The sequence below is a fragment of the Monodon monoceros genome, unplaced genomic scaffold (genome assembly GCF_005190385.1).
Source record: "Monodon monoceros isolate NGI ecotype Baffin Bay Population unplaced genomic scaffold, NGI_Narwhal_1 Super_Scaffold_6, whole genome shotgun sequence".
In the NCBI taxonomy this organism is placed as follows: domain Eukaryota; kingdom Metazoa; phylum Chordata; class Mammalia; order Artiodactyla; family Monodontidae; genus Monodon; species Monodon monoceros.
Genome location: NW_021703783.1, coordinates 18,323,366 through 18,332,703, shown reverse-complemented (window position 1 = coordinate 18,332,703; position 9,338 = coordinate 18,323,366).

The following is a 9,338-nucleotide window of genomic DNA, read 5'->3' as shown; positions in this document are numbered from 1 at the left end:
CTGGCGAGGATCTTCTTCCTGACTTCCAGGGGCTGTCTTCTCATTGTATCCTCACATGACTGAGAGGGTGAGCTTTAGATTATTTCTCTTTTTATGAGGACATTAATCCTGATGGGGGCTCTACCCTCATGACCTCATCTAAACCTAATTAGCTCCCAAAGGCCCCACCTCCGAATATCATACCACTGGAAGTTAGAGTTTCAACATGTGAATCTGGGGAGGGGGAGCAGGCACACAAACATGAGGTTCATAACAAAGGACTATATTTAGTTTGGCTCTAGAAATATTGTTTGGGAACTTGAGTTTGGAGAAAATTTCCTGCTCCTTCCTTTTTACCCACAAGTAACTATAGTGTTGAAATTAATTTGACTACTCATACCTTTGAGGATGAAGATGGGATTATTAACCAATCTTCTATGGTGAAACCAGTTGTATGTTTGAGACCTATTTATTTTAAAAAAAGTGTAGATCATAATACCTGTCCTTCAGAGATGCTATAAGCTTGTAATTTATTCAGTAATGTGCCTGGCACATTGTATGGAGTCAATAACTATTAGTTGAATGCCATTTTTACCTGTGCAAACTTGGTCAAGTTTCTTATTTTCCTAAGTGTTAATGTTCTCATACATGAAAACAATATTGACAGATTCTGCCTTAATAAATCATTGTGAATAATCTATTAAGGTATGTGAAAATATAAGTAATTTTGCATCTCAACAATTAAGGAGAGTAAAAACAACATTCTGGTAGTGCATCCCCTCATTTTTTTTCCACTCTAGGTATCAGAATCTTGAGTGAAATTTATTGCTTGCCAGTAAAAAAATGTGCTCTTCATTTTAGTATGCACTTTATGACTCATTCCTGGCTTAACAAACCCACCCCCTCTTTTCCCCTTCAATCATTGCACTTCTAATTTGCACTATCATATTGAATTATGAATATCCTTGCAAAACATTTAAAATTATTCCCGGGTAAGCAAACCTATATGCCTACATTCTCAATTACCATATTAGTCATAGATAGATATGCTTAGGTCCAGATATTACCCTTCTTCTCATAATATTTTTCAAAGCGTGTTTGGCAAAATGTTAATATCTATCACCTAAAAATAGAGCTCCAAATTTTTAAAAAGTTGGGAAAATATCTGATTAAACAAAATCAAACAGTTTTTTTTCCTATGAACCTCTATGTGTCATCATGAATTATATACACTCAGTGACACAGAATACAGCATTTCTCAGAATTAGTTTTGTTAACTAAGAAATGTATTAAAAAAATACAAGCATTAGTTGAGAGCAATTAAACCCTCACTTGTTACCTGTTTGTTTCAAAGAGCACTGTGAGGATGAGCAGCTGGACCACTGCTTTTTGGGTTTTAACCGAATGTAAAGCAGTCTCACTGTGCTTAGGAAACAAAGTCCTGCAGAGGGAAAGCACCTATGTCAAGCCACGGCCTTTTTATCCTCAAATTATGTGTTAGACTTTGGAGTTATCAGAAGTGGTATGCTAGAAATTTGATCTGGGAAACTCTTAAAGAAAAACAGCCTTTCCTGAAGTATTATACAATGAATGGGACAAAGACCCAACAGCCTCTAAATCAAAGGCCCAGAAATCCATGCCCTAGAAACAGGGAAAACCAGAGGTAGATTGAGTCTTACTAAAATTGGGATCCTTCCAGATCCAGCTGAATTCCTGATTGACATAAGCAGGCCTTCAATTTAAAAAAAAAAAAAAAAAGGAAAACATCTCTGGGATAAAATAACATTACATTGTATCTCTATGTTTCTTTTATATGTAATTCTATAATTGCATAAAATATTATTAAATATGAATAGAGAAAGCAACAATAATAACAAAACAATGAACTAGAGAAAAAAACCAGAAAACAAATGCTTCAGTCCTTGGAATGAACACAAGGATTTAAAAATAACTACAATTAATATGTTCACAAAAGGGAAAAAAGAACAAATTTATGAGAGTGGAGAACTTTGGCATTTATAAAAATTCAATGGACACTCTAGAACTAAATATCTGACATTAAAAATCTAGTGAATGTATTTAGTAACAGATTGGAATGATCAGAACATAGGGTCAGAAAACTAGGAAGCAGAAAAGTAGGTAATGCACAAAAATTAAATCAAAAAGAAAAAAAGAATGAAAAAATCATAGCACTAGCCCTTACATTTCTGGTGAATTAATTTCAACAAGGGTGCCAAGATGATTAAATGGGAAATAATGGTCTTATCAAAAAGCTAGCTAAAACAACTAGATAGCTATGCAAAAGAATGCAGTTGTACCCCCATCTCACAACATATACAATTGATCAGTGATCTAAATATAAGATCTAAAACTATAAAAGTCTTAGAAGAAAACATAGGAATAAATCTTTGTGACCATGTATTAGGAAATGGTTTCTTAGGTATGATATCAAAAGCACAAGTGACAAAAAGAAAAATAACTTGGGTTTTATTAAAATTAAAAAAAATTTCTGTTTCAAAGGGTTCCATCAAAAAAGTGAAATGACCTACAGAATGGTAAAAATATTTGCAAATCATATATTTGGTAAGCAACTTGTATCCAGAAAATATATAGAATCTTTACAATTCAATAATAAAAAGACAAATAACCCAGCTTTAAAAATGGACAAAAATCTGAATAGACATTTCTTTAAAGAAAATATACAAATGATCAATAAGGACATGAAAAGATATTATTAGCCATTAGAAAAGTACAAATCAAAACTACAATGAATGACATAACAATTTATACCCATAAATATGCCTAAAATAATAAGTCTTGGAAGGATATGGAAAATTTACATTGCTGGTAGAAAGGTAAAATTGTACAGCTTCTTTGGAAAACAGTTTGTCATTTTCTCAAGAGTTAAACATAGAATTACCATAAATCCCAGTAATTTCACTCCTAGATACATACCCAAGAAAAGTGGGTATGTATGTCCCCACTAGACCTTGAACACAGATATTAATAGTAGCTTTATTCAGAACAACCAAAAAGTGGAAACAACACAAATTTTCATTAACTGATGAATGCGTAAACAAAATATGGTAGATCCATACAATGGAATATTATTTGACCATAAAAAGGGAGGAAGTACTTATACATGCTACAACGTGGGTGAACCTTAAAAACATTATGCTAAGTGAAAGAAGTCTGTCACCAAAGACCACATATTGTATGATGTCATTTATTGGAAATGTCTAAAGTAGGCAAATTCACAGAAAGAAAAATTAGATTAGTTGTTGCCAGTGCCTGCTTGAGAGGACAATGAGGAGAAAATGCTAATGAGTACAGGGTTTCTTTTCTGGATGATGAAAATGTTCTGAACTTAGATGGTGGTGATGGTTGCTCTTAGAATGGAGTGAAACAATGAATAACATACTATAAAAAGGTGATTTTTAAATTGTGCTAAAATATGCATAACATAAAGTTTACCATTTTAGCCATTGTAGGTATATTGTTCAGTGTACACCTGAACACTGTACAATCATAGTAAGTGCTTTCATGTTACTGTACGACCATCACCATAACTTTCTTCATCTTGCAAAACTGAAACTCTATACCCATTAAACAGTAATTTCTCATTCCTCCTTCCCCCTACCTTCTGTAAACTACCATTCTACTTTCGGTCTCTATGAATTTGACTACTATAGTCCTCATATAAGTGGAATCATACAGTATTTGTCTTTTTGTGACTAGCTTATTGCACTTAATTTAATATCTTCAAGGGTGAATTTTATGGTACATGGATTGTATCTCAATAAGTCTTTTATTAAAAAAATGTGTGTAAGAGATATGTTGGACACCCTTAAAAGTTCTAACTTACATATAATTGGAGATTCAGAAAAAGAAGAAAGAAAGGAGTGGAACCATAATCCTTGGGAATAAAAAAAAAAATACAACTGACAGATTCAAAAAGCTAAGAAAAGGCCAATTCAAGTAAACACACAAAAAACCACCTAGTCACATTGGAGTAAACTTCTGAAGACCAAAGACTGGAAGAAAATCTAAATAGCCATTGGGAAAAAGACACATTACCTTCAAAGTAGCAACAGTAAAACTGACAACTGACTTTTCAACGGAAACAATAACACCAGAGGAAAGTGGAATGGCATTTTAAGTGCTGAGAGAAAAGCTTTTGAATATCTATTTCAAAAATGAAAGTAAAGTAAAAACATTTTCAGACAAACAAAACAGAATTTTCAACAGTGGGCCTATGCTAAAACAAACAAAAAACATTACAAAACAAACAAAAATTAGAATCCTTCAGAACAAATAAAAATGATCCTAGTACATTGAGATGCAGAAGGGAATGAATGAGCAATAGAAGAGATAAATATGTGAACAGTTGAAATAAATATTGACTGTTCAAAACAACAATAATAATGTGTTATGATATTTTAAATGTATGCACAGCAAAATGCAAGAGAATAATAATGCAGAAGATAGGAGGGGATAAACTGACTAAAAAGCCATAAGTTTCAGGAAGTATAGTAAAGTAGTAAAAGTATTAATTTATATTACATTGTAACAGGCCATGTCTGCATGTTGTAATCTCTAGGTAGCCAGGAAAAGGAAAGTATAAATAACAAGAAATAGTTAGATAACTAACTGGAATGTATAACTAGCAAATAAATAGATGGAAATAATGATCACAAGTTTTCTGTTAATTAATACAAAGGGAGAGGAAATAATATATAGAGATGGACCATAAATATAGCTTAAAAATAATAAGGTGGTAGACAAAAACCTAATAATGTAGGGAATTACATTAAATGTAAATAGCCTATTTGCACCAAGTAAGAAAAAGAACATCTGATATTGAATGATGCTAGAAAAAAATATGCTCTCAGAATTTCAGAGTACTGAGGAAAATCAGAGAAACTAGAGAGACTCAAAGGGAACTGGAGATATTGGAAACCTTAAAGGTACTTCGAGGGACTAATGTGTATCAATAGTCATAAATGATCACTTCCTTAATATGTGCTAGTATTCACAGATAAGTAGGCTCACATTCATCCAAAAGTAGCAGGTCTCAATCCAATACCCCAAAATAATAATTTTGTTAGGGGTCTTATCTGTCTAACTTATGGTCAATTATTTAAATGATTTTTATTTGGTACTTATATTGTATTAATGATTCTTTTTTAAATGCTTAATGTTACCAAATGTCAATATCAGGTAAGTATAGTTTTCACATGTCATTTCTGTATGTGTGTATATATATTTATTATATACTAGATACGACTTACAATAAATATGTTTATAAGTATATATTATCATTTATAATAAAGTATAGCTTATTAATATTATGAACCAATATACTGTGAAAATATTATATGTATTAATCTATATGTTATATATTATATAGACTATATTAAATATACAGACAAAACCTCATTCTATTGCAATTCCTTTTATTGCACTTTGCAGATATAGCATTTTTTTTTTTTTTTTTTTTTTTTACAAATTTAAGGCTTGTGGTAACCCTGCATTGAGCAAGTCTATAGGTATCATTTTTCTAAGAGCATTTGCACACTTCATGTTTTTGTGCCACAGTTTGGTAATTCTTATAATATTTCAAACCCTCCTCCAGCAAAAAGATTAGGACTCATGGAAGGCTCAGATGATGGTTAGCATTTTTTAACTATAAAATATTTTTAAATTAAGGTATGTACTTCTTTTAGATATAATGCTATTGCTCACTTAATAGACTATAGTATAGTATAAAATAACTTCAGTATGGACTGGGACTCATTTTATTCAGTATTCTGTACTCATTTTATTGAGATATTTGCTTTGTTGTGGTGGCCTGGAACTAAACCTGCAATATCTTTAAGGTTTGCCTGTATATTAGAATATGTAATATATATATATAAATATAAATAGAGAAATAAAATCTTTTTACAATATATTGGTACATAATAATAATAAACTCTCCTTTTAATATTACCTGTTCTCTCTTTTTTATAACAGCTTTAAAGAGATGTAATTTATAGACCATAAAATCCACCCCTTTAAAATATACAGTTCAGTGGTTTTTTACTATAGTCACAGAGTTGTGTAAACAATACCACTAATTTTTGAACATGATCATCCCACCGAAAATGAACTTTATACCCATCATCAGAATCTTTTTTCTTTTCAGAGAAAACCTCTGAAAGTTTTAGTATAACCACATCACAAAAAATGATTTACTTTTTATTGACATGGTCACTTGTGATTTTAAAATATGTAGAGTATGATAAAACACACAGAATACCTTATGATTTAGGGGAATTCCCAAGAATCCACAGGAACTCTGATATTTTTTCTCAAATCCTGAAGATTCGTGTCTGTCAGGAATACGCACATCCTATCCTTGAGTAAAGAGAGGGAGCAGAGCTTCCAGTTGACCTGTGATGAACAGACAGCATGAGTAAGGGGAAAACTTTCTGTTGAGCCATTAAGATTTATGGTTGCTTGTTATGCAGCTTAACTAAGTCCTCCTGATCACTGTGGTCATAAACCACAGTTTATGGTCTATGGTTTTTATAAACCGTAAAAACAATAGCTCAACTAACAAAAATGAAGGGAGGAGAAGAAGTGGGAGGGAATTTTCACAAGCTGAGAAAGAAAGAAATAGAATTTGTTTAAAGATGAAATTGTAGTTGAAAATAATGCCACCAGTTTTTAAGTTTTTCCTCATTATTTTAAAATAACTCTATCAGTTATTGATTTTTCACAGTAAGCAGCAGAAACAAACTCTATTAAAGCTTAAGGAAAAGAAAAGATAATAGAGTAGATCAAAAATCCAAGAGAAAAAAAGAACTGGAATCAGAAGGCCAGTAATTGGAAAAGCTTTGGGGAACTAGATAGCTAGAATTAATGAACAATTTCCTGGGAGCACCACACTCATTGAATCAGCTTTCAATATTTCCTATTTCAGCATTACTCCACTCAAGATTCAAATATCTGGGAAAATGTAATGATTTTCGTCTGCAAAATAAGCATTTATCTCTTAGCCAAGATTTGTCAGGGCATCTTGATTGACGGTCCTAACCAGAGTGTATGCATTGGGGCTAGATTGTTCTCCAATTTACAATGCCAACAAAAGGGGGGGCTTAAAGAGTAGAAGTTTATGGCTATAGCAGGAAACGTTTTTATAAGCAAATGCCTCATATAAAAAAATTCTTCTCTGTTCAGCAAATCTTTCAGTTTCACTTCAATGAATTTTCTTGAAGAAATTAAATAATTTTAAGGAAAATTTTTATGTGTCGTAAGGTCTCATTTTAAAAACGTATTTAGGACTTCCCTGGTGGCACAGTGGTTAAGAATCGGCCTGCCAATGCAGGGAACATGGGTTCTAGCCCTGGTCCGGGAAGATCACACATGCCGGGGAGCAGCTAAGCCTGTGTGCCCCAACTACTGAGCCTGTGCTCTAGACCCTGCAAGCCACAACTACTGAGACCACGTGCTGCAACTACTGAAGCCCATGCGCCTAGAACCCATGCTCTGCAACAAGAGAAGCCACGGCAATGAGAAGCCCGCGCACCACAACAAAGAGTAGCCCCCGCTCGCAGCAACTAGGGAAAGCCCGCGTGCAACAACGTAGATCCAACGCAGCCAATAAATGAATAAATAAATAAATAAAATAAAAACAAAACAAAACAAAAACGTATTTATAGTGAGGAATCTGACAAATACTCTCAGCGGGTGATTGGAATCAATACCAACAGTGATAAATCATGCTGATAGTATGTATTTTAGTGTGATGTGATGAAAATAACACTTTACATCTATGGTCATTCTCCCCAAAACCCATAGCCCTGGTTTAATCATGAAAAAAACAGGCAAATCGCAATAAAGGGACATGCTACAAAATACCTCAAGATCATCTAAAACAAAGAAAGTCTGAGAAACTCTCATAGCCAAGAGGAATCTAAGGAGACATGACGTCTAAAATGTGGTATCCTGGATGGGGTCCTGGAACAGAAAAAGGACATTAGGAAAAAAACTAAGGGAATGTGAACAAAGTTAATGGACTATTTTTCTGTAAATATAAAAATGTTCTAAAAATTAAAACATTTTTAAAACAAGACATTTCAATCACTCTATTATTTATCTATACTTATCCACTGACGATGTCTGAATGGATAAGTGTAGATGCTGCTTCTCTATGCTGACAATTCTCAAATCATTATTTTTAGTTCATATTCTTCCTTGACCTACACACACACACACAAATATATGTATCATATATTCATGCATGCATGTGTGTATACATTGCCTGATAAATGTCTTGATCTGGACATCTTTCAGATTTCAACATATTTCTTGTAAGAAATACTCAGTTGATAATGCTATGACAGTGTGCTGTAGGAGCATACTTTCAATGTCATATAACAATTTATTTAATAAATGATTACAGGGTGGTTATTACATGGCACAGTTGTAGATACTGTAGACTTATATGTGAAGAAGACATGCACATGCCCTGTTGTCAAGGAGTTTATAATCTCTTGAGGGAAGCAGACATTAGCAAATATTCACACTATGATCTTTGAAATAAACCAAAATTTGTTCCCAACTGTACTTTACACTTACCCTTATTGTAGCATCTATCACACTTTCTCACTTATGGAGTCATGTATTTATCATTTCAACCACATTGTGCGCATAATATATCTTCAATAAAAGTTTGTGGAAACATCTGGTTCCTTTTTTGTTCATCTCATTTGTTGAATAATTAAATGCAGGAGAGGACTGCACTCATAGCTGTCATGTTTATGACACTGAGGGCTAAATGGTCAAGTAAAAAGCGTACAGTGGGTTTTGATTCTTTTCCAGGGTTGCACTAACTTTTGGCACAATTTTGACTCACTGTGTCTAAGTAGCTGCTTAGTAAAAGCTGTGGTGACAAACATCCCAGTTTGCCAAGGACTCTCCTCCTCTTAGCTTTGAACGTCTCACATCCTTGAAAAATCCCAGTCCACGACAAACCTGAGTGGTGGGTCACTATCGAAAATTGTAGAGCATATTTACATCTTTCTCATTAAAAATAACTGTAAGAATACAGTGATTCAGTGGATTTGAACAACACTCATCATTTATGATGTGCATCTCATTGTGGACCTCTCCTTGATAACCCTCACAGCAGCCCTGTGATGAAAGTAAGCACAGATTATTAAAATGTGGAACTGGATTCCAAACCCAGGGTTGTCCAGAGCTGAGATTAAGTTCTTGACCACGAGGTTTAAATGCAATGAAATAGCAAGTCATGATGTTACTGAGTTTTTCCCAACGCTCAGGAATTTCCAAGTCTACCCCAAGTCAACTAC